General features: G+C 41.4%; 1 long non-coding RNA gene across 1 annotated transcript in view; it reads right to left on the reverse strand.

Moving 5' to 3' along the window:
* Positions 1–26449, reverse strand: part of LOC113481551 — a 99340-nt gene extending 72891 nt beyond the window's left edge. Inside the window, exon 1 of the long non-coding RNA XR_003398695.1 lies at positions 26346–26449. This is a non-coding gene — a long non-coding RNA (uncharacterized LOC113481551). The remainder of the gene's footprint in view (positions 1–26345) is intronic.
* Between the last annotated feature and the right edge of the window lie 274 nt (positions 26450–26723).

The following is a 26723-nucleotide window of genomic DNA, read 5'->3' on the forward strand; positions in this document are numbered from 1 at the left end:
AGGGTGGGAGGGACAGCTGGCCAGGCACTCCCTAAGGGATTTCCAAATTATAATGAGCATGTCAGAGGGCATATGGGTGGGTGAGTTAATACCATTAACCTGTACTGCCCAGACTAAGATTTGTATGCTGATACTACTTTCAGAACCAGGGAATTTTCATCTCCAGATATATTGGTACTGGACTGTGCATTTAGAGTGGAGATACTGGGGTTTACTGTGGCAGCCTTTGCTTGATGCTTGTGTTGCTGCAATGCATTTGCTGCAGAGCCGTTACAATAAATTAAACTGAATTCCTGAGAGCCTCTGCTTGCTGGGATGACATGAAAGTCAACCCTGGCTGTTGTCCCAGGAGATGTATGTGGAAGCAGGTGTGTCTGTATGCTTTTACTGGTTTACTTTGAATTAAGCACTAGAAATCAGTTCATTTTGCTAAAAGGAGAACATGTTGCAGCACTGCTTTAACTTGAGAGATAATAAACAGGCCAGCTCTCCACGCTGATTAATTGGGAGGCCCCTTCTCTGTCAGAGCAGTCTTTTAACTGGGCTGCTCTGGCTGCCTTGCTCCAGAGGGCACCTCCCAGGACTGCTAGGTTGACTCTTCTACCCTTGGAGTAATGCACCAGACAGCTATCTGTTACTTTTGTGAGCTGTATTGCTGGAAATGGTGGGAAGCTGGGAGACAGGAAGGACTTAGTGGAAATATGTTACACACATGACTAAACCTTTGCCTTAAATATAGGGTGTCAGTTATGGTCTAAGTAGTTACTCAGTTAACTCAAGCAAGACACTAAGTAGATGGTAGGAGCACTGGCTTTGGTGGTATTTATAGACTACATGCAGTGTTCAATGGATAGAATGAAAGTGAAGCTCAAACTCTTCCAGCAATTTGGCCTTGCTAATCTTTTAAGCAGTGCTTGTGCTTCAGCAGCAGATGTCATTATAATAATTTTATTCATCCCTGCGTATTTACTTTACAACTGACACCCAAGATGGACTAGGCTGTGCACATTATCAATTCACAGGTTTTGAAAAGAGTTGTTAAAAAAAAGTCAACGTTAAAAAAAGAGTCAATGTTTGGTTCTTGGTGCTCTCATATAGAGCAGAAAGGAACTTTTCACTTGTCTTATTCTGAGAACTCTTTCTCCAAACTCTCTTCTCAGAGTTCTTTTCTGTTCCTTACTCTCTTGGTTGGGAAATGGAATAAGCTTGTGCTATCTAGTCATAATTCTAAAAAATCTTTTCCTCCTCATTTATGTTATTTCAATGAGGACTCTATTTCTCTATTTCAGTTGTTCATCATTGATTTATAGTGATACAACTCTTAATCAGGTGAATTAGCTCATCATTTTCCTCTTGTATCTTTATGTTGACAGGATAAACAACCTGGTTTGTGTTCTCCGATTGCTTAAAATTTCCTACAGCAGGCTTTTCCCTCATGCAATTTTTGATGTGTTTTAACCTATGTGTCCGTTTTTTATTATTAAATTTTGTGTTTAATGGGATTTCTTTTATTAGCAGCACTGAGAATAGAATTGCTTTACCCTAGGTTAGGGACAGCATTTATTTAAAAAAAAAAAAAAAGAAGAAATCATCCAAGCAGAAGAAAAGCAACATGTTCACACTCAAAGAGCAGAGACAGTTGGCTAACTAGTTTTGCTTGGCACATGGAGTCCTTCTGCCTGCCGCCAGCCTGTACTCTGCCTAGAAATAACAATCTCGCTCCCATGTCGCACCCTGATTTGGCTCTGTGGCTCTATTTGGTAAGATACTGCTGGAGTATCTGACACCACTCTTAAGCCTAGAACAGAACACTCCTGTGTGAAATGGTTCTCACTCCCAACTCTTGCTGGGTCTGGTCTTTGCTGCTAGGCTATGTGCTTTTATTCTGCAACTTGACACTAAGCTCTGTTAATAAATATATAATATTGTCCTTCATATAATTATCTTCTGAACTGTTTTTCTTCAATACATCTCATAAATGGCACACCATAAAAGAGTAGGAGGACAAGTTTTAATCATTCCCTTACTTAAAAGACAAAACTCCCAGTGGTGAACAATCCAGACTCTATTAAATTGGTCCTATTTTATTTCCCTCTTGTATCCAGTGGACAATAAGAACCATTTCTTGATGGCCAAAGCTGAAACTTCTATGATCGTACCCTAGAGATGTGCTGCTCTTCAGTTTCCATTTAAGAATGATGTGACTATAGTGTGCTAAGCGCGTGTAGCTTCTTGTTCTTTAGGAAGAGAAGATTTTATGAGGTATCTCAGCAACTGTGTGTGTCCAGCCACAGGAAGCAGGAGCTACTGTAGCAGTGGGGTTTGCTGAAGTTGGGCACAACACATAGAGGGCAATGGTGTTTCAGATAAAGAGTAGAAACTTGACATGAGGGGGTAAAAGCTATTGACCATCCTGCAACCTAGCAAGCAATGAGGTGATTTATACCTGTGTAGGAACTCCTTAATAATACCATGTAGCAGTAGAATGCTCCTAGAGTGAATGTAGCTGTATGGGCACAGTGCACTTTACAGAGTAAAGCAGAATCCTGGAAATGTCTTTGCTTTACAGGTATTCGTTGTTACTATTAAATCAGTCTATATGACTGGAAAACCATCTCCTCCTCGGCTGTAGACACCGCAACACAGATGGATCTGCTAGGCAGGTCAGCTGCAGCAATATGGCATTAAAGAAATCAGTGCAGCCTTGACAAGTACATGGTCTGGTCAGCCAATATTGATTCGCTAATGACACACTATTACATAATCCTCTCCTATTTGGATCTGATGGTTTCTAGATGTGATAGATTTCAGTGTTTGCAAGGAAGCATATAAGAAAGAAAGAATATAAATTATTCTGTGAAAGTTGGTTCTTGAAAGTAAAAATGTTTTGGACACCAGAGGGGAATTCTGTAGCAAACTGGCAGATTTGTGTATCCTCTTCTCATACTGTGAATCTTAATGCTAACTTAGGAACATGTGACTGAATGGTCATCAAATCCTATTGCTTCTACTCGTGGCAAATGTTATAGCTATTTGCTCTTCAGAGATGATAGAAAACCCACTTTTCCTTCCCATCACATCTCCACAAAGACTCCAGTTCATTGTCACACATTTGGTACTAAATATCCAAGTTTTTTGAATTGCAAAGTACCACAGAACAGGGGAGACGTCAAGGGCTTTGCTAAAATTCTATGTACCTGCAAAAGCCAGGAATTGAAAGTGCTCAAAGGACTTCAAGATGAGGACAACCTCTTACTTAGTGCGGATTCTTTCTGGCAAAGGGCTGAGGAAAGAGTGGAAAATATAAGGGCTGAAGACTGTAAATCTCAAAGGCTTCCTTTCTGTTTACTTCAGCAGATTCTAAAAAGTTTCTACCTGAAAGAAGTTTCAAACATTGTGCAGGACTTGGTTTAGCAGTTCTCCTGCTTTGTTGCCTTGTACAGTTTGAGGAACATGAAGCTTGATCCGTTTTCCAGGGTATATTTTTTATTTTCGAGCTACCTGTCAGTTTCTTAGTTTCAAATCATGTTTTCAAGGAAACTCCTAATTCAGACTTGTGTAGCCATTCATCAGGTAAAGGACATGGATGCAAAATCTATATGGAAAATAGCTTTATGTCTGTCAGCCAGCTCCTTCCTTTCAGGCACCTCATTAAGACTTGTCATACACATATGGTCTGCACCTCTGAACTGCTCAGATTTGTGTGAGGGCATGTTGGGAATTCTGTGAAATTGGAAAGCAGATAGTGAGGGAATATAAAATGGAAATATGTTTGTAATTAAGTGTTTCCAGTGTAACCAGAATCTCAAAAGTAATCGTGTGCATTCAGTGCAGAATTCTTCTGGAACAGCTAAAAGAGCCATTGCTTTCTCAGTTCAAACCCCAACCAGGGCATTATTTAACTGTATGAAACTCTTCACAGCAAATAGGAATGGAAACATTACATCTTGGCTTAAAAAATTCATTCAAAATGGGTTTCTATTTGTAAAATATTTAAACATTTGCCTGCAGTTGTAGGAATACAAGCAAAATTATTCTGCTGCATGAAAATCTTATGAACTAGCACATAAATGGAGGTCTAGATGCAACTGCATTTTAGTAGATGACTTGTGTACATAACTGTAAATTATTCTCTAGAAGAATTACTTACTGACAAACACTTTATTTTATGACAGTTTTATAACGGTCACAAAGGAAAGAAACACATATCTCTATACACACATATATAACATTTCATATGATAATATTCTACGGCAGATTTTTGAACCTGCCAAAACCAGACCAGGGCTCTGCTTCCGCTGAACCTTTCTTCATCCTTCCATCCATCCCTGCCCCTTTGACCAGGACTGTAGTTTGTGTGCTTTTGTGATGTGTCAAATTTATGGTTTCTGTGCTGCCAGCAAATGAAGACATTTTGTGTTCAGGAAAATATTCTCCAAGTACTGTCTGCCTGAAACCCTTTGCCTAAGTTTATTTTTGACCTGACTGGAGTTCAGGCTGTTTTGTTTTTTTTCCAGCTTCTTTCTTGTTTGCTACCTAAACATGAACACAAGGGAGCTTTTTTTTTTTTTTTTTTTTTTCTCTTGAGAAAAATTCAGTGAGTGGGTGTGTTCAGGGAGGGAGTATGCCTCGAAGAAGGCATGAGCTGGATGGGAATTGTGGCCAAAGCAGACAGTTAAAGACTACTCTTTATGGCCAGTCCTCTTCAGATCCAAGTGACCTGGGCCGATTACTGCCCCGCCAGCAGCAGTACGGCTGTTGGAACGGCCGCAGCAGCCCCCGAGGGACATGTCAGCATTTGCCAGGCCTCCGCAGCCTTGTGGTTTAGCAGCGGCCCAGGGTGTGTGAGGAGCGTTGTGTGGCTGTGGCATTGGTGCCAGGTGTGTGGTCATGGTCCTTGGGGAAGGCAGAGCAGGAACCCTTTCCACCAAGGTGTGTGTATGCGTTTGAGCAGAGAGTTGAGGCCTCTGTGCAGCTCTGCAGGACAAGGAGCAGCACAGACCTGGGTGTATTAGTATATTTATGTTGTTCTACAGCTCAAAGAAGCAAAACTATGATGTGCTAAAGCTACTTATCTGTTGCTTATGACTACTGCACTACTTCTGTGTAATCAGCCAGAAAACTATCTTAGGAAGCCCTATTTTGCTTCTCTGGATGTCAAGAAAAAAATCCCATTTACAGCAGTGATACAGAAACAGGAAGGAGCAGATGTTGGAAAAAATTCATTTGAAAATTATCTTGAAGAGGGAGAGAGGGTGCAGAAGGGACTATAGAATAAATTTACCAGGTTTGATCAGGTGTGTGACACAAAAAGCACAGAAAATAAAGAAATCTTTTAACAGGTGTGATTATAGGGCTGTAAACACTGAAGACTAATTCATGAGAACTGGGGATGACATTATATAGAGGTTTGAAATCTGGGTCCTCTAGCGGGTGCTGCTGGGAACCTTGTGATTCTTCAGTGATGTTTGTCCATACCAAGGTGCCACAGGGCTTAGTGTTGTCTTCTTCCAACATGTGCAGGGATCCTGTGTTAGAAGTGTCCAGCGAGCTCCACTACGCATTATGGCAGGGCATTTCGATTTTCAGCGGCTTCAGCCCTGGACAGAAGGCTTTGGGATGGAGGCAGGACTCTGCACAACTGTTGGGGGTGAGTATGCAGTTGTCTGCTATTTGTTTCCTAGCAGGTAGGTCACTCTGGAGTGGCTCACTTACTGTACTGTTGTAGGGCAGCAGTGGGGCTCCTGGAAGAACAGTTTTTGTTATGTACACAGGTCAGTGTCCAGGCTGTGTGGAAGGTACTACACTCATCCTCACACAGCTCCAGGAGAGACTCACTTTCTTAGGAGCTGCAGCACACTGATGCAGATCCATATTGTGCCGACAGTGTTGTTTCTAGCTGAGAGGAGAGAGTAGGATGGGACAGTAAGTGAATGACAGTGAACAGTACCAGACCTGTAACCCTCAGCTTGTGTCTCTGTAAGCAACAATCTGCACCTTTTAAGTAAAACTCCTGAGTTCTAGGTTCAGTCCCACAGTCTATGCTCCAATTAAAGGGAGTGTTGATACAGAGAAATGATTACTTGTTTTAAGATTTATTTACTTATTTACTTATGGAAAACTGTTTATCAACTTATTTACTTACTTATAGTGTTTTTTGAATCCTGCTTGCCCAGACTGTTCTGTGAAATTTTACCAAGGACTACAGTATTCATCAAAACAAAACAGTTTACTGTGAAAATCTACCAGGGGCTACAATGTTCAGCAAAATATTATACTCTGTCCTTGAGAAACAGGTGGCTGACACTAACTAGTTGGAATTTTGCTAATGAGTAGAGATAGTCATAGATGAATGGTAGAAGTTCTATTGGTTCTCTTAGGTAAGATAGAAAAATAAATTGGCTGAAACCCACTTTTGTTATTCAAGAAATTGGCCAAGAGAATCTGTGCATGCTCCGTGGAAAAAACAGGGTGAGAAAGACTACGAGCCTTCCTCCCAAAGACCCCCGAAGATGACCACCAGGAGGCAATGCGCAGGTGCAAAGGAAACATAAACTGCTGACACCGTGCTTTCTAACTAGCCCAGCCCTACTCATGCATATGTGTTTGTGTTATGTAACCCAATGAATAGGGATATCTACACTCTAAAAGTTTTGGTAAAACGTGCGGTGGGTGTGCAAGCTTTATGGAGAAATCCCCTGGCACCCTGGCCGGAGTAAACATCCCTGCTTTATAACTCTATTCGAGTTGTAGAGTCTTTTTTTCCGAGAATCAGTGTTATGAGGACTGCATCGAAGTAGGGTCATTAGTGACCATGCATTACAGTTCTATTGCCTGCAGCCAATGCAATTCTCCTCGGCATTCTCCAGGCTTCTGTCTGTTCTTTACTTTCAGTTTGAGAGCTTATAGTTGCAGCTCCTTGACCAGGAGGCAGCATCTGCGTGCCTCTAACTGTGCAGTTATATCAGGACAATAAAACTGTTAGTGCTGTCAGTAATGGCCTGCTATCAAGCTTATAGGCTTGAGCTGGGTCCTCTGGTTTGGCTGGGATGGTGGAAATCTGGGAAGCCATCATGCTCTCTCCGGCCGTGCAATCTCTCATGCAGTCTGCAGGCTTGGTGCTGTGTCTGCTGACTTGCTTGCGTGAAACCTGCATGTGGGCAGTTCTCCAGGACTATGACTCTGGCTTTACAGAAGCTGGCTGCTAGAACAGTTGCTCCTTTGATGCTTACTATCAGGCTGTGTCTTTAGTGGTGCTAAATGCACTGATGCATGCAGAATTAAGTGATTGCTTTTAGCCAGATTATAACAGTTCACACACCATGCCGGGTTCACAATTACACTGTGGCCTGCTGCAAGCTTGAGAGAGGCATTAACTTTGCGTGGATCTCTTTTTACTACATGAGCATTGTGCCCTTGTCTCATCTGCCTGCTCCTGGGAGCAAGGGCCAGTCCAGCTGTATTTCTTTCACTGTCTGTATTGACTTATAGTTAACGTTTCTCAAGGCTTTTTAAATACAAGTAAAATGTAACTCCTGGGCCTTCTGGGAATACATGTCTGCTATTTCAGGTTTTATCTTTGTCATTGATCCCTTTCCAGTTACTTCAGCCAAAGGTGAGGAAGTGATGTGTGAATGATGGAGCAGCTCTTTTTTGTAACTAGACTGTATGAAAGGGTCAACTGTTAAGCTGGGATTCTTACAGAAGCCCCAGAAATAGGTTCTCTCTGCTTTTGTGCAGCCAAGACAATTACTCCAGGGAGAACATGCTTCAATGCACTGAATTCACCTTTTTGCTCTTATGCTTTTTTCTATTCCCCTCCCTGAAGGTGAACCGGACAAAGACTACATAAGGGATGTATCCTGTGAGGTCAAATCCATTGTAGATATTTAGTATGGCCTCCTCAGTAAGAATTGCTCAACTCAAGTTTCAAGGAAGTGATGATAAATGATTTCTGTACAGGGTTTACTTTAAAAGCATTTGAAATTGATTCTGAGCTGACTTGAAGCAGAGCATAGAAGAGGAGAATAACTGATGCTTAGTTTTGTCTGATAAGGGTCTTCAGGTCATCATGACATGGTAAATGGGCCTATAATTAAGTGGTGAACGCTAACAGGGCAGAGAATGTCTCCTGTCCTTAGTGACACTCTAGCATTGCCTGTTCCTTTTTTGATAGTCATAACATGGGCTGATAAAAGGCCCAGTAACTTGGTGGACCGATTTGAGGGAGGATATACATCTTTGATGCAGGCTCAAGAGGAAATGGAAGTTTTTCCAGAAGTATTCAAGAAATATTATTTTTAGGACTTCATTATGCCATCTGGAACTATTATCCTTCTTACATATTTCATAATTCAGAGAGAAGAGGTACAAATAAATGTGCAAGAAGGTTACCATTCAGTGGTAAGTTCCAGGTTTGTTTCTTTTGTTAACCAGATACCACACTGTGGACAATATTTTGCATAAAAACATAATTTCAAATCTAGGAAACACAACTGCCAGACTTCTGAGCATTATAGAACAAAGTCGATGTACATAGTTGATCTGCCATCTTGCTGAGGCCAACCTTCATAAGCAAACCTATCCTTGAGAGGGAAGGATCTAGACATGTTAGTTTTCTGTTTTTTTGGTGGAACAGATGGCTTAACATTTTCCTACTACTAAGGAAGAACATAACCAATGGAGAGGTGTAGCTATGGGATGGCGGAAGGTGCTTGAACCCAGTGACAAGTTTTTGGGCAGCTGACAAGCAGTTCTCGGAGATGCATGAAGTCATGTCAATGTGCACTATTACCTGCTCCCTGTGTAGCAATACCAGAACACATTTACAGCAAAGATATAGGTGTGATGTAGGTCCATGTCATAACTAGATTTAATATGTTTCTTCGTCGTTACTTTCTTTCATTGTGTAGCTACATGGACTGCCCCATGTGTTTGGTCTTAAAGCACAGACTGCTACTGCTTGAGCAGAAAATACAATTCTGCTTCTCAAGGCAAGATTCACCAGCCTCTGTCTTTGCAGCAAGTGGAGACATACTAGCAGTGGAAGCCCTTTATTAAAAGAACCTTTTGGAAAGTATAGGCAAGGGACAATGTCTTTAACGTTTTTTCTCCATGGTGTGCAGGTACAATGTGAATGCAGAGCATACCTGAACAAGGAATGTGGCAGAGTATAATGTTAAAAATGCAGAGGCAGAACCAGAAAATAACTTTTATGAATTTGTTGAAATGAGAACAAGCAAAACAAAAAGGTTTGGTACGCCAGGGAGCTGGGGGGTTTCCGCTCTGCACTGACAGCCTGAGGACGCCGCATTGATGGATGCTCAATGACAATGAGTAAACAAACCCACCACTCTTTATAGTCTTTCTGATACATATTCATAAGATGGGTGTTTTTTAGTCCAATGGACTTTCTCGAATTTTCTCAACTTTTCTGATGTTGGGGGGTGGAGGGGGGGTAGGTTTCCAGTACTTTTCCACATTCACAATAACAGTCCATATGAGTCTATGTTTACTTGAGGAAAAAAACCTCTCCAAACCACTTTAACAATAAATCCATGATAAATCTCTTATGTACATAGCAAAACACCAGCAGCACCCATGCTCCTCATATTAAAGGCATTATATTTTTAACATTAATCACCCCATTTTCTTCACAATAATAATATCATGAGGATCCAAGTGCCACACACTTGGGTAGAAACACTCATTTCTGAGGAGATGAAATCAAGTCTGCTTTTGGATACATGTCTTGAAACCACTCTTGCAGGTCCAGGATTACTGCAGTGTAGATTTAATGCTCCCTTACTGAGGTTTTCTGCCAATTGATTGGTTAGGTAATTGACAGACTCTTAAGGAGAAGGAGCTAATGAGTAGAGATGCATGGCAAGGTTTCCCTATTCCAGGTGGACTGGAACGTCACACGGGGCAGCAATGTAGGAGATGAGTTCTGGTGACTGATGTTCAACACCAGGGCTTGCACCAGAGGTTCAGGTTCCCTCGTACACAATAGCACATATGGGGCTTAGCGCTTCAAGGACCTAAGGCAAAATCATGCATGTCACATGTAGGTACTTGGGATAACCTACTGTCAAACTGTCTGGAAGATTTTTTTTCCCACCTACCCATCAAAGTCCAGCTTAGACTGAACAGTCTGGTTCTTAAATGCTTCTCCATTGCTCTTTAGGCAGTAGTAATTATCCTGGATGCCATATGATCACCTGCCTTGTAAAACATTCCCTGATATGGGTATGAGCGCATAGTCAAACAGAAAATTGTATGGGAATTTTAAGCAATCTGCAAAACTGGATCTGAGGTACTGGTTCATTGTCTTGAACAGTGAAGATGGCTGGTGGGATTTCTGGCCCTTTTTCCCCTCACAAAAGTGACATTTTTAATTAGAGTAATTTACTTGTCCAGTTTCCAGGAGAGCCCCACGAACAGCCTTATTAACATACCTCAGAAGAATGTGAACAACCTCAAGAACTGAAAGAAATAGAATTGGTGGGGTAAAGAGGGGAGCATTTTAAGTTGGCATCAGTGCCAAAAAAGTGATGCTACTTCCCAATATCTCCACAGTCTGTGGAGAAGCATAGATGCTTCAAGAGATGTAGAGAACCTTAATTCAGTGCCTACAGTAGATATCAGCAGAATGTCAACCCCAATGAGTCTGACTCACTCCTGTTTTTTTAGTCTTTGTGCCTGGTTCTCTAGGTGCCCTTTAGTTTTCAACTGTGCTTGAAGATGTAATTTGATTGCTGGGGCCACCTCCAATCCCTCCATTCTCCTTTATGTGTGTGGAGTTCTTCCACCCCGATTTGTTCCTCCCACCCATCCCTTTGTATAGAACGGGCGAGCAGCCTCCAACACAATGTGCCCAAAAAAGGATTGTGCAGTTGTAAGGTGCTTGTCACCATCACACCTCGTTCACAGCAGGGAGATGACTCAGCTGCCACCCCACATGGCTGGGATGTGTCACCAAGTGAACGGTGACATTTTCAAAAGCAGTGGAATCTGAAAGTGGAGTAGTGGGGAGAGGAGGAGTTAGGCTGTGGAAGGACATTGGGGAACATCAGTGTTTCGAATAATCTGAAGCTTTTAGTTAAAGAAATATGAAATTTAGAGAAGTATAACATTGTCATCTGAGAATCTTGCTATCTATTATTTTATTTTATAGTGAAGGACAGGCTGGTTCACTACTTAGAGACTTTGCATATGGCTTCAGTAATCTAAGTTCAACTCTGTTCTACAGTGAAGTTCTTGGATCTCTTACCCCAGCTCCAAAACAAGGTTGAAAATAGTGTTCCCCTCATGAGACCATGGGGAGATTTCAGTCACTGTCTATATACACTGTTGTCATGGAGTAGATCTGATTGATGGACCCCCCTGATGCATTAGTGTTTGGGAAGCATTTGAAGCTCTTATGTTAAGAAGGACATGGACCTGTTGGAATGAGTCCAGAGGAGGGCCCCGCAGGTGATCAGAGGGCTGGACCACCTCTCCTATGAAGACAGGCTGAGCTTGGATTTGTTCAGCCTGGAGAAGAGAAGGCTCCAGGAAACATAGCAGCCTTCCAGTACCTAAAGGGGGCCTACAAGAAAGATGGGGAGGAGCAAGGGCATGTAGTGACAGGACAAGGGCTTTAAACTGAAAGAGGAAAGATATTGATTTGATATATGCAAGAAATTCTTTCCTGTGAGGGTGGTGAGGCACTGGCACAGGTTGCCCAGAGAGGCTGTGGCTGCCCCCTCCCTGGCAGTGCTCAAGGCCAGGTTGGACGGGGCTTGGAGCAACCTGGGCTAGTGGAAGGTGTCCTGCCCATGGCAGGGGGTTGGAACTACATGATCTTTAAGGTCCCAAACCATTCTATGATTCTTTGATGGGTAAAGCCATGAAAGGGGAAAATTTTATTTTAGCTATTCTGGAGGACATTCACTACTTGTGGTGGCATAGTTTGGACTAAAAGTAAATCTGTTGTGTTTAAATGGTACGTAGACAAATGAATCTCAAGGCTCACATGGAAATTAAGGTAAGGTGGCAGCTTGTTTTGAAAGGACAGTCTCCTTGAGTGCTTCAGTTACTAGAGACAGCAAAATAGATGTTGAAACCCAAGCAGTTAGTCTGGGGTTTTGTGTAGAGACACTTTATAAGTATGGGAGGTTTTCATTGCCATGGATAATAATTGCCATGCATATTTATTCTTCACAGCAATGGGCAGCTTCATGAACAGCTAAAGGAGGAACAACTAGAGTATAAAATGGGGTTCAATCCATCACAGGTTTCCTTTGCTACTGTGGAGAAGTCACTTAGACACTCTATGCTTCTAAACTGAGAAAAATAGCCTTATCCTGCCTCGCAGTGGTCCTAGGTCCTAATGGTTGTTTATCAGATAAAAGACCATTTATGTGCCATCCTGCTGTCTGGGACAGTAGAGAGTCTCATTTGGATGTAGCCTAAAACAAAGTTCCCTGATAATTCAAAGACATTATGGGACCAGTTGTTGATGTTAGACATGAAGTCCTGGAGAGAGTCCAAGTTTAGTGTAGTCCCAGCTTGTCTACCAGAAAATCTCCTTTGCATGTTCAGTAGGATATGCTCTTGTCTGTTATACATGTCTATTGTGTGCTGTTAAAACAGCTGACACATTTCACCCTAGAGGAGCTGCGTGCTATAATTGATAAATAGTTTCTTTTACTGTAAAGCAGTGCATAGCATTTAAGCGTTTTGAGATTCCTTTTGAGAGAAAGAAACCTATATAAAAGGATGAAAGAGCATTCTGTTTAGATGGGAAGTGCCTAAATATTTTCATTCTTTGGTAGAGCTGTAATCCCATATTCAGTGCTTAATGAAAAGATGACAATGATAAATGTTTGAAGAATATCATTATTGAACAAATGTTTCAAGCCAGCAGGTGGAAACATGGACTCAGTTAGTGTTTAGGAGTCCAGAAACATGAAAGCAAAGGCAGAATAAATCTTCTGTGTCAAGAAGTCCAGGTCTGTGCTGTCAAAGACATTAACTGTTTCACCGATTAAACTCACTTTAAAACAAGCTAGGAATCGCTGCTACCGAACAATTGTTCCATAGTGCAGCATTTGTAGTTAGAAATGTTTCTTTATTCCTCAGCTTAAATGTTAATGCGTGTGAGTTATTTCCTTAATGTTAATCACCTAAGATTTATATGGAAAACAATCATATACCCTTTTCCCTTTAGTTTTTCTAAACTAAGCTCCCCTCGTAGGATAGATTTTTCTCTTCCCGATCATCCTGTTAGCCCTATTTCATACCATGTCTGATCTTAGAACTTTGACTATAGGTGACAGGGGAGAGTTCTTGTAATGGCCTAACAGCTTTCTCTCTTACTGGAAACGCAGCACTTCATGTGTTGCAATGATGTTTTTTTCCTGTTCCTGCATTTTGTTGGTGACATCTGCTGAGCAAATAATACAACATGCTCTGTCTTTTCTTTTGATTAACTCCTGGCTTAAAGACACAACTCTTATTAGTCTTTAACTGCTTGCCTTGACTGTGTGATCCTTCAGTGTATTAATGATGATTCTTCCATAAGTGTAATTTCATAAGTGGAAATAGAGCAAGACTGGTCCTTGCGGGAATATGCTAGTAAATTCCCTCCATCTTCATATTTCCCTGTTCAGTACTACTTATAGCCATTTCCCCTGTCAGCAGTTCTTGCAATTCCTGACCTAACCCCCTTTTTTTTCCAGCTTGACTAACAACTTCCAATTTAGCACCATAAGCAGCTGGTTGACTTGGAGTCCAGGTCGATGAGATTTACTCCAGTTCCTTTGCAGGTTAGCCTATCAAACAGTTATTGTAATATTCTAGATCTAGCTTTGGGAAAGTCTACCTTCGATTTAACTTAGTCTTGGATTTATTTATTTTTTTTTAAAGATTGTAAGTTCCTGCACATGGATGGGGCCAAAATAACTGGCCTGTAGCTGCCTAAATACAATTTTAAAAATCCCCTTCTAGCAGTTAGATAATCAAGGAACCAACTACAAGTCCTTGAAGCCAGGTTTGTGGATTCATACGTGGATTGCCCAATCTCTGGCACAAATAGAAGAGGTAGAGTTTTACTTCTTTGCCATGGAACTGGTAATTTCATCTCCTCTGTGTATTTCCAAACATTAGTTTGATCCTATTTTCATTATTGTCATCTTTAAGAAAAACTGAGGTAGACTACTTATTCTATTTTGAGGTCCTATCTCAATCACTCTAAATCTTTACCTCCTATTTGTTGTGGACTCATTTCTTCCTTTTTTGCTTTCCTTTCAAGCATGGAAAAACTCTTTCTGTGAAGTCCTTAGTTTCCATTTCTTTTGCCAAATCTAATTCAGTTTGATTTTGGAGAAGTCTTGTTTTGTGTTTCTGAACTACCAGATCCTGTGGCTCACCACTGCTTCTTGTATCCTTCCTGAAGTACCGGTTCAGCCAGCTGTATCCAGAACCCTTCCCTATGACCCTTTTTCTCCTCTCTGGGGACACATGATTCAGGTAATCCTTTCACTGTCAGTTTAAAAAGTAGTTACCAAATCTGATATGGAATAAAGTTCCTGAGATCTCTGGCCCTGGTAACTTTCTCTTTATTTTTCCAAGTAACATGAAGAAATACGGTTGTTTGGAAGAGAAATGTGCAATATCCAGGAAAAGCTTATGTGAGTCTGGAATATTTTGCACCTAAGTAGAATAGCCTACTTATAGAAGAAGGATAAAGCCTCATATTTATGTGAAATCCAGTGACAGAGAGATAATTGAATAGAAAATGCCAAATTCAGTAGAACCAGAGAAGCCTGTGTGCTAAAAGAGGTAGAAATGGAGAGACATGAGCTGTCCAACAGGATGAGCATATAGCAAAACATACAAGTTTCCCTGCAGGTGTCCCGGCAACATTGCAGCAGAATTGCCTTAAAACCTTGATTTCTGGTAGATTTCTACTGCCAGTCTGGTTATTCTGGGAATTTTTTTTCTGTTGTGTTTTCCTTTGAGAGTGAAATGTGAGAGTCCTCATGTCCCATTAATCCATGCATTAATCTGACAGAGTGGGACCAGCCAAGGAGGGACACTGGTTCATTTTCTGCATGCAAGAATTCTGTTTGGTTGCTCCTGATGCCATCGTAGCAGACTGTGACCTGGATCCTGAACTGGCATAAATTGGGAGAGGCTTGCTGAAGTCAGCGGAATTGTGCTGGGTATAACAGAGATGAATGTATTCACCTCTGTCCATATTCTAGGGTTGGTCCAAATCTGCAAACAAATATTGGGCCAATTCTTATTTTGTTCAGAAAGTCTTTCTGTGACTTGATTGTGTTGGATGATGAAGTCATATTTTCCAGATTAAGAGGGCTCAGAGTAGGCATTCCACAGAGGAAGAGTACAGATACAGAGTGAAAAAAATCATCCCCATAGGGAAAAGCAGTAGCAGACTAGAATTCCCTCTGAAGGTAGGCAGACACACAGCATCGTTGTCATTTGCAATCTTTATTGCTGACAAGTCAGATTATTTAAACAAAGGAATATTTGTGAAGAAAGATGATGTGATATAGTCATGTCATCAGTTATTCCTCACTACTGTCATGTTTAGGCTATTTCCCCTATAACCTGTCCGTGTTCATTTGTTGTCTGGTTTTAGATTGTAAGGGTACCTTACTGCTTGCTGTCTGTACGGTGCCTTACACGGTCCACATGCAATAACAACTGTCACATTGCTCAAGCAAGCATGGGAGGACAGAGATGAAATATTATATTATGTAGATCAATATAGGGAATTCTAACAGCCTAAGATGGGGAGCTGTGGCTGCAGTGTATATAATTTCATTTTTCTGGTAGAATAGTTTCACTTCAAAATTTGTCATAGCTGCTGAAACGCTGTACTTGGATTGCAAATTATGACAATGCACATAGTCCCACAGAGCGCTCCCCTGCTTGATAAAGATGCTTCTGTGGATCCTGAGCTAACACAGGATATTATTTGATTTTGATTTAAAACCAGAAAAACTAGAAATGATTGGCTGCAGTGCTGGTAGTTCCCTCCCTCTTTCCCCTTCCCCTTCCCTCAGTGTAAGCAAGTCGCACTGAGGTTAGTTAAAATATGGATTTACAGAACATCAACTCCACTTCCACTGTAGGATAAACTACCTCATACTTACAAGGTAAAAGTCCGTAGACAGGCAGCAGCAACAGAGTAATCAATATGTAGTAAATCTATAATACATATGATAACTGGCTTCTGTAGGCACCACATCAGATTCTTGTCTCCTTCCATCCCCTTGGCAAGTAGATTCAGAAATTAAATGGCTGTAATTCTGTGAATACTCATTGGCTTAACTCAACAGAATCAGCTGTAGGCACTTGCAAAGAAAAGTTGGGAGCTGCAATGTCACTAATTTGGCTGCCTTAAGCTGTAGACTACTCATCCTCCTAATTTATGTATGTGTTTGCCACTCACTAAGTGGCTCACCTGTGGAAGACTTCCCATCTGGATTCATTGATCCCAGCCCTGGACTTTAGTAGACAAGGGATGTGTCATGGCTTTTGGAAGAAGGGAAGGCAGCATAAGGTAAAGTGAGAAGGCTACTGGAGGTGTGAGGTGTAAGTCAAGATTGAAAGACAGAACAAATAATGAAGATGCCTGACCTCAGTATGGAAGAAAACACATCACTGCCTAACATGAGACAGTGCAGAATCTGAAATATATAAATGCAAGATTTGGAAAGCAAATGACCTCTGCATATAGCCACTCTAGTTGCTGGAAATTACCCAGGAGATCTGGCTGTCTTTTTTGCATGTTACCTCCAATCACAAAGTATTTTAGTTTATAAATCTTGCTTCATGCAGACATAAAAATCCATCTCAGGACTTAAGCAGTTAAATGAAATATAATCTTCCTGCCATTGTCTGTCAGGACCTCACTGTGTATAACTTGTTCCTAAGACAAGGCCTTTATTGCCAGGAAACCAGCAAGAAGGCAACGAGACATTTCTCAGAGTGCAAAAAACCAGTTATCCTGACAATTGCTGAGGAAGGTTGACATTGCAGTGTAATAATATGTAGCCCCTTACTACATCTTGTAGATTCAAAAAAGTTTTTAATATATACATGCCTGTTGTCGAATTGCCTCAACACCAACTTCTTGAGCCTCAAGCTCTATACAGCACAGTAGTAAAGAGATGCCTGGGGGAGGAACTCAGGTGGTTTCGAGTTAAAGTAAGATAGGTTCATGTCCACACAAGCATTCTGACTGTCAGACTTCAGTGGCTTCTAGTCAAAGTTCTCTGATGGAAAACTTTTTGCTGAATAGTTATTTTCTTCAGATTTGCTTGTGAAATTTTTAGTTGCTTCTAAAAAACATAAATAAAATGCTGTTTTCCATAAAAGCTTTCAAGTAAGTTCTCATTATCTCCTGAAAAATATGGGTTTTTAAACCTTCTGAAGAGGGGTGGGAGGAGTGAGATACTTTAATGCTTTCCCTATTCTTTGTGTAAATAGGAACAGACTGCAAGAAGAGGGAAAAAATGGAAGCAATCAGAAAAACTTGTTGTAAAATTATTGCCATTTTTAAACATCTATAGCTTAGTTTTGAATCTTCTTTATGGGAAAAACAAATTGCCAGTGGTTACAAATTTGAAGTGAAAATATGCATTTTATTTAAAATTTTGAAAATACATTTCTCCCAAACCAGCCCTATTTTTTACCAAAACTTCACAAAAGGAGAAAATGTGGCAATCTAGCTTCTCGAAGTAGCACACTATGAATTAGAAGCCTAAAGTGCAGCAAATGATGAGCAGCAGCTAGCGGAGCCTGATCTGGAAGATGAAAGCCTGAAATCTGAGCTGTCTCTGAGATGGGGCAAGGAAAATGGTGCTTGTAGAATCTCCTGGCTTCTGTCTCAGTTGCAGCTCTGTCTGGCAGGCTGCAGTTCTGTGGCTGCTGTGATTGAGACATGACTTTAGCACAGGGACCTTCAGAGATGGAGGGTGTCTCTGGCTGCATCAGGCAGGCTGGTGTAGAGACAATTGTATGTATTTACCCTTGGCTTGATCCACAACCGGTTTTAAACTGTAGGACAAGCAATTATCAATAAATCTAATAGTAAAATTAATTCAAATTATTATTAATTTATTATTAATTTCCCCCCTTTGGTAGTAGACTATAATGCTGGTCTTTGACCTCAGGAAAGCGGGGGGAATTACATAAGTCCTGGTCCTAACATCTTTGCTTTCTTTATAGATCCACCACCACTCCAGCCTTTGCTGATGCCTGACAGCAAGCCAGGGTGCTGCATGCTTGTAGCAGATGACTGTTAATATCTGGGAAAGAATAGCAGCTGTAGGCTTGGAGCTGCTGCCATTTTGTATCAGACCCTACAGGCTATAATTCTTTGCCTTTGAACGTGTGAGTAGGCTTATTTGGTTCCTGTTATATTCCCTTTACCTTCTTACTAGGGAGGTATAGCATCCTCCTAAGATACACAGTTTCTGAAAATGCTGTTATAGACAGTTGCTATGGTGGAAAACCACATTGCCCAGCATCCCCACATTGCTTCTGCTAGAATCTCCCTCCCCTACTACCACAAGCACTGGGAGCTGCAGATGTCGACCTGACATGGAGGTACAAAGTTCCGCACATCCCCTGCCTCTACAGTGTATGCTCCTTAGTATGTCAGATTGCTCTGATTGTGCTCCGGGAGTCACAATCAAAGGAGTCAACCTGCAAAATATGATCCTTCCACCACAAATCTTGAGAATATTGAAGCAGGCTCAGAAACCAGTCTACAAGAGTTTAGTATTAAAGAGTAGGGTTTTGTGTTTAGATTGCTGGGAATTCTTATCTCTTTCTGGTCTAACAAAAGAGTTTAACTCTTGTTCTGTGTGGCCTGGTATCAGATACATGGGCTAGTGGAAAGCAGAGTCGCTGACCCTGACTTCAGTGACAGGGAAGTTGAGTGATGTCACATGGCATGTGCAAGACAGTCAGGTGATCAGGCCCAGTCAGCAGGGATTTATGAAAGGCACATCCTGCTTGACTAACCTGTTCTGCTTCTATGATAAGGTGACCTGCTTAGTGGATGAGGGAAAGGCTGTGGATGTTGTCTATCTAGACTTTAGTAAAGCCTTTTCAGATCGTTTCCCTGGAGCATTCTCCTGGAGAAACTGGCTGCTCATGGCTTGGATGGGCATACACTTCACTGGGTAAAAAAACTGTCTGGATGGCCAGGTCCGAAGAGTTGTGGTGAATGGTGTTAAATCCAGTTGGCAGCTAGTCATGACTGGTGTCCCCCAGGGCTCAGTATTCAGGCCAGTTCTGTTCAATATCTCGATCAATGATCTGGATGAGGGGATTGAGTGCACCCTCGGGAAGTTTACAGATGACACCAAGTTAGGCGGGAGCATTGATCTGCTTGAGGGCTGGAAGGCTCTACAGAGGGATCTGGACAGGCTGGAGTGATGGGCCGAGACCAAATGTATGAGATCCAACAAGGCCACGTGTGGGTCCTGCACTTGGGTCACATCAGCCCCATGCAACACTACAGGCTTGGGGAAGAGTGGCTGGAAAGCTGCCTGGGAGTGTTGGTCAACAGCCGGCTGAATATGAGCCATAAGAGTGCCCAGGTGGCCAAGGCGGCCAATAGCATCCTGGCTTGTATCAGAAATAGTGTGGCCAGCAGGACTAGAGAAGTGATCGTCCCCCTGTACTTGGCACTGGTGAGGCTGCACCTCAAATACTGCATTCAGTTTGGACCCGTCACTACAAGCAAAACACTGAGGTGCTGGAGCATGCCCAAAGAAGGGGAACAAAGCAGGTGAAGGGTCTAGAGAATAAGTCTTCTGAGGACTGACTGAGGGAATTGGGGTTGTTTAGTCTTGGAGAAAAGGAGGCTCAGGGGAGACCTTATCACTCCCTACAGTTACCTGAAAGGAGGTTGTAGTGAGGTAGGTGTTTGTCTTTTCTCCCAAGTAACAAGCAATAGAACAAGAAGAAATGGATTGGATATTAGGAAAAATTTCTTTACTGAAAGGATTGTCAAGCATTGGAACAGTCTGCTCAGGGAAGTGGTTGAGTCACCATCTCTGGAGGTATTTAAAAGATGTGTAGACGTGGCACTCAGGGACTTGGCAATGTTAGGATAAAGGTTGGAGCTGATTGTCTTAGAAGTAATTTTCAACCTAAATGATTCTGTCATTTTATGAAGACTGTGATGTGTGATGCTTATTCCCACCCTGACATACTGGTTCACGTGCTGTGTTAATATGAAGCTCTTTAAGCGTGGATGCATGGGACTAGACCCTGAAGTAGTATGCACTGCGCCTGATACTTGCTGCTCCCACTGTGCAAGCTGCATTTGCTCTCCAGCTCTCTTAAGACAGACCTGGTTTGGTGGCTGCAAATTATTTATCTTCCTGCCCTTTGTATTGTGTGCTTAACATGAAAACAGGTTTTGCCAGTGACAATCTCTGTACTACATTTGATATGACAGAGTCCCAGATGTGGTTGCAAAAATGCTGTTGCAGTACCTCTGCTATTGAGTTCTTGCCAGAATTACTAAACTAAATCCTGTGGATGAGGGCGTATTTGTATTAAAAGGAAGTTCTCCCTCTTCTTCTCTCTTAACTTGGTTTCCTATTTCCCAAAGCCAATGCTGACATCAGGTATATGTATCTAGTCACACAGACAATGGCTCCTTCTCTAAGCTGAACTATTCCTGTCTCAAAAGAATGGAGAATTTTGTGACTTACCCTGGAGCACTGCGGTGTAGCTGGCAGCAATAAAAAAAGCTACAGCAGTGAATGAAGGAAGGTCTTTTCTAGACGATTGGGAGTTCAGGATGCACTCACAATTGAGCTTTTGTTTGCTGTTGTTCTTTTTAAATAACTAAAAATTCAGGGAGTGTTTTGGGGGAAGCCACTTTGATATGTTGGGTGCTCATCTATCCGGGAGGATGTGGTCTGAGCAGGGTGGACAGTTTCCTTCTCTGCACAGAACAGAGCAAGGATTGTCTGAGCATGAGAAAGGCAAAGCAGTGATCCTTCAGGCCACGGCCTTATTACTCTGAGCTTTTATGTTTGGAATCAGGAGTTTCTTTAGCTCTGCAATTTGTACTGTGCTGTAAGGGAAAATGGATGAAAAACACAGTCTAGGGAAAAGACTGAGGATTTCTTGGGTTTGCACTGATGTTGCCCGCTTGAAATATTTGTTTTTTCTGAGATTTGTCATTTCTTTGAAATAGGTAGGGAGGTCTGGGGCTTTGTTTTCAGAACCCGGGAGAGACTGGGCTTTGAAGAAATACATACTATCACTCAATGTATGTAATAATACAAAGCTGATTTTTTCAATGTTTGGCATCACATGTTGTTTGATTCTTACCTCCATGACTCTCCATTCTTCCACTTAAGAGCAATACACAACTTATTTTGCAGCTTTGGTGGGGGAGGAAATCTATTTCCTTATGATGTAGCTGATAGCAGCCTTTATTTAGGGGCAAAATCTTGAGTAGAAGTTCTGGTAGCTTGACCTCATTTGACAGACTCCATACTACAGTGATGTCAATGAAAGGAGATGTAGAACCAGACAGCAATTAGAAATTAGCTTCTGTCTGTGCCCATATTCAGCAGGTCGGTGAGCAATCTCTCTCCTTTACACCTAAGGGTTGTGTTGAACCGCTGCTGTGGGGAGGTCCCCACATCGCTGCACAAGCTGTCCACTGCAGGATCTCTCCTCTGTGCTGGCGAGCTGCTCCTGGCTGGTAGCTCTGCCTCAGGCCCTTCTTGTACTCCGTTCAAATGATGACAAAAAAGGACAGAGGAGTTATTTCAGCACCTTACTTTTTTCTCGAGGCTATCCTGACTCTGCAGGGATTTTGAAAGCTCTACTGTTTTCTTTTTTCTCTTGGAAGCCTCTGTGCATGTTTTTCCTGTTTGCACGGGTTTGGATTTGCTAAACCAGTTCCCTTGCTGGTGGGCACACCTTTTTGTTTTTGAAACACGAGCTGCAGGATGCATATTCTATTTCTTTCATCAACTTTGTTAACCTCCCTGCAGGAAGATGAGCTGTGAAGCTGGTGCTGGATGAGGGATAAATGTGGTGAAGGGCTTTTTCCCCTCTCATATTCAGGCAAACATTGAGGTTTGTTTCATTTTTATGGAAGCAGGATGGTATGAACTCAAATTGAGTGTTGCTTTCTCTTGATTATTCACCTAGTTAAGACCTTATTTTCCTTGTTTGTCTTTCCTGTAATTACATATGTTCTTCTTACCTTGACACACATTTGATAGATTCAGGTCCTGGTATAAATTTTAGGTAACTGTCTTAATTTTAGTGGAGCTGTTTTTTTGGGACAACTCTCGCAGCTCATGCAGTTAGAACGATGTAAGCCAGAAATGAATCAGGGAACAGTGTTCTAGTAGCTTTTGACCTCCCAGCAACAGATGCTGGCCCCATTGCCTTTCCTGTGCTATTGCCTTAAAGTTGCTTTCTTTTACTCCCCCCCATACTGCAGGGATCAGAGTCTGACTCTCTCTGCTGCCTCTTATATCGGGCTGGTCCAATGCCACAGGAGATTAAATGGAGAAAAGGCAGGCACTCCCTAGAAAAACACAGTAATTCTGTCCAGTGTTGGAGTCTCTTACCCATGTTTATAATGTGACTTCTAATTCAGCTACAGCCAGTCACATTAAAGGTGAGCCCATGCCGTGTTTACACACATGAGTTCAGAAGTGACAGATCTTCCTGGGAGCTTCTAGCAACAGAAAACACAGAGCAACTAGAGGCTTATGAATGAATGAATGATTTATTGTGGGGCTGGGTAGTGCTGTTATTGTGGCATGGGACAGGAGTATTTGATGTGCCGGTCTCTAATTCATGTGCAAAGCCCCAAGCATTGATCTGTGTAGATTAAATGCATGCTGAAGATGTTTTCTGTACTGTGCCACTTGAAATTCTCATGATGCAAGGCATTCAAAGCAAATCATTTTCCGTTTCCCATTTGCCAGTGAATGCGTACCATTTAGTTTGTAATTGGAACACAGCATGCTGCATGTGTCTTTGCTAGATCATGAAAAGTGGTCCATTTTCTAAATTGTACAAGTATTTGTCACCTTTGTTTTAAAATGGGAGCCATAAATTTTATGGGGCATGTGAATATATATATATATATATATATATATATATATATATTAGTTTTCTCACACAGGTGAATCAGTCGTTTTCTGATCTGACCATGGGCTTTATCACCCTGCTCCAGGTTACATTCTGCACTAAATTTTGTCTGTTGCTTCTATATTTAGATTTTAGCTTTGAATATTTTTTAAGGAAACAAAAATATCAAAAAAAGTAGACATATCAAAGGGACTGTGCTTCTACGTGTTATTCATAAGCCAGGAGGTTCAATGAGCTATACGAATTTGGCATGTTGAAGTTTGACAGCCCATTTCTTATTAAATATGGTACACTTAAAAACTTTGATTTTACACAACTGTGGATCCATTTGATTAATGTGTTTTCTAGGGAGTGTTTAAATACTTGTATTGGTTGAGAAAAGTCCCCTAATGCTTAATGGGGCATGACAGTGGCCTCAGCCTAGCTGTGATGTGGAATGTCATCGGATGGGAGAAAGAGAAAGGGTTATGTTCCTAATGTTATGGGGGATAAAATGCAAATGAATTAATGGAACAGATTTTCTTCACACTTCTGGAAATACAATTTTCTTTCAGGTCAGCAAACATTATGAACACCTTGTCATCTCTGCCTCTAAAGAAACATGTGCCTTTCAGAAAGTGAGAACAAAACTCCTCTTATTTTTTCCTTTTCTGATCCTACTTTTTTCCTTGAATATGTGGGGGTTTTTGTTGCTTGGTGGAGAGACTGAGGGTGGGAAATGGGAGCAATCTGCAAACAACGAGGCTTAACAGGAGTTAATCAGAGTTCATGTGCAAAGCCAGCATTAGTCAAAAAAAGAACTGCTGCTCTTTCTGGGAGGGTAAACATCTTTGTGCTCTTTGGCTGTCTTTCTATTTTTGTGGGGAAAAAGGTTTCCAAGAAATGCTGTAGGATTCCCGTCTGTCTGTGATTTGTAATATATATGGCATCTGTAGTGCAAAGAGGACTGCAAAGTGCAGTGCAGAGAAAAACGCTGTTGCAGAGTTGAAGTGGGGTTATCTGAAGCACCTAATACTGCTCTTGGTGCTGTTGGTGAAAATTTTTACTGTTGCTCAAGGAAATTGAATTTAGGCCACTGCCAAGAGCTGCTGAAAACCCATCAGGGGCTAAGATCCCTTTTCTGAGGTTAACTCAGAAGGAGCTTTACCATTTTGTGAAGCAGGATTGAAACCAATGAGGAAATAGGAAATAAGAGGAAATCTGGAAATGCTCAGAGTAGTTAATGGGTAGTGAGGCTGGGAGGCTGATTGTAGAGGGAAGCTCTCTTTTCAGTTCATTGGACTGAGTGGTGCTGAACTGAGGGGTGAGGTGGTTTGCGGCACCGAGTTGTATGTTGGCAGGAATAAGTACAGGGCTTACAGAGAGATTGACCCTGAGTTTAATTCACTTCTGTTCTCATGGACTGAGTAGACAGTAGGATCTTATTCTCCAGTGGATTTCTTTGTCTATTTAAAGCATAACTCTGTGCTTATTCCTCTGGGATTCAGTAGTCTTATCTCAATTTTGTTATTTATCGGTAAGGAACAAACTTGACTGGAAATATGGGTACAATATGCATTCTAACACAACAGCCTTTAGATCAGGATTGTATTATGTGGAAGCTAGGTTTACATTACATCTAAATAAAATATGGTCAGCATCTTGCTCTGCCCACACCAGTACATTTTCTAAGATTCAGAGACAATTTCCATCCTCTTGCTGTCTCCTCTTGTCACCAATAGCCAGATTTTCACAAGAGAGTGTCACTCAGCAGGTCTCATTTTCACATATACCAGTTTCCTGTGCATTGTTTAAGGTGTCATAGTATGACTGTAATTTACATCCCTATTAAGGAGGCTTTACTGTAGATTTAAGAAGCTTTAGCATATGGGAGAACCAGACAAACATGATTTGGCTTCTATTTTTCCAAATACACAATATGCAGAGGATTTTCTGAGCCAGGTGCCCAAGGAATGGTGAAACCCATTCAGGCAATGTACCTCTTGACACTCAAAGTATGAGTCAAGAATTCTTCCACACTCTAACTGGCTTGGAAACACGATGTTGCACATTATTTTTTCTTCATGATACAAACCAGGTCATTCATCTCCTCACTTATCAATTAAAGAGTTGCTTTAGAACACACAGGTCTCATTAGATCTGGAAACTAAATGCTTTTGTCCATCATAAATGGTTTAGGATTAATATGGAGGAGGCTAGCTTTCTTTTAGTACTTCACAGTTTGATTTAGCCTAGATAGTATTTCCCAATGGAGAGGGAGTTGTTTACTTTAGAAATATTATAAGTGATGGAACATTGACAATCAAGCAATCATTGCCTTGATGCTTACACACAGACATCACTGAGATGATTACAAAATGTAGCGTCCAGATAGAGTCGCTTATAGAAATGGTTTGTTTAAACCTCATCAGCTAATGAAGAGTTGAATCCATACCTAGCAGCTACTATGAGTGCATTATGAAGGAGCCATTCTAACTTTTGTCTTTGAAAGGTATTGTACCATTCAGAGATATTAGAGTGTATAAAATTATACCACCTTTGTTAACATAAAACTTGTATCTGTCTGACTCAATTCCATGTGTTGCCAACGGTAACGAAAAGCCCATCCTTCCACTCCTGGAGAGTTTCTTTGAAGTGGTGCAATTTAGAACAGGCTGTGGTTCCAAGTTTCTTTCATTCTCATTTGCTTATATTGACAACCAGTATAAATCTATGAGGGCAAAGAGTAAATTTGTTCTCCCTTTAATGGGACCACTCATGCAAGGGCTTTGGGATTAGATCTTAAATTGGCACCTTTTAAATCTCTGATACAGTTACAGACTCAGTGAGCCATGTAGAGCTCTCACCTTTCTTACAGCTAGAACTAGCTGGAAATTACTTTTCTCCTTTGTCAAAACATGTTTTCTAACAAACACTTAGCCTGCCTGCTAAAAACAGTGCAAAACACTGAACAACTAATGTAGTTTAGATGAAATTATTCAGCTTTATTTTCTGTTCTAGAGAAACAAACCACAGACAAACAAAAAATAGCTAGGAAAAAGTAGATGTCATCTGGGGATAAAATCTATTGCTGTGTTTAAAAGAAAATCTTGGGGAGGGGAAGGAAGGAAGAGGAAAGAAGCACCAGATAAACAGTTTTACGATTCTAATCACCACTGTGTTTGAAGAAATACCTTCTCTTTGCACCTCCTCCAATGCAAAATGGCAAGATAGACTAACTAGTAAAAATGTTGTCTGTTCTCTTCACTGTCCTCAGGTTTCCTTGCACTATCTCTTCCCTATAAGAAGGAAAACAGTCAAAGAAAGATAGCAGATATATCCCTACTGTTGTAGCGGTGAGATAACTGCTTTTAGAATGCAACTGTTGTGGTGACAATCCGAACTTCATGGGGGCAGATGCCGTGAGCATTCTACAAGGAAATGGACAGCTTCAGTCTCTGCCGGGTTTGTCTGGGGCTTGCACACCTAGAAATCAGGGTAGCTTGCATGTCTGAATGTGTTGTCTCTGGAAGAGTACTTTCTCCCTGTGAACAAGGGTGGGCAAGGGGCTG

This window comes from Athene cunicularia (genome assembly GCF_003259725.1).
Source record: "Athene cunicularia isolate RWA chromosome 6 unlocalized genomic scaffold, athCun1 chr6_part1, whole genome shotgun sequence".
Lineage (NCBI taxonomy): Eukaryota > Metazoa > Chordata > Aves > Strigiformes > Strigidae > Athene > Athene cunicularia.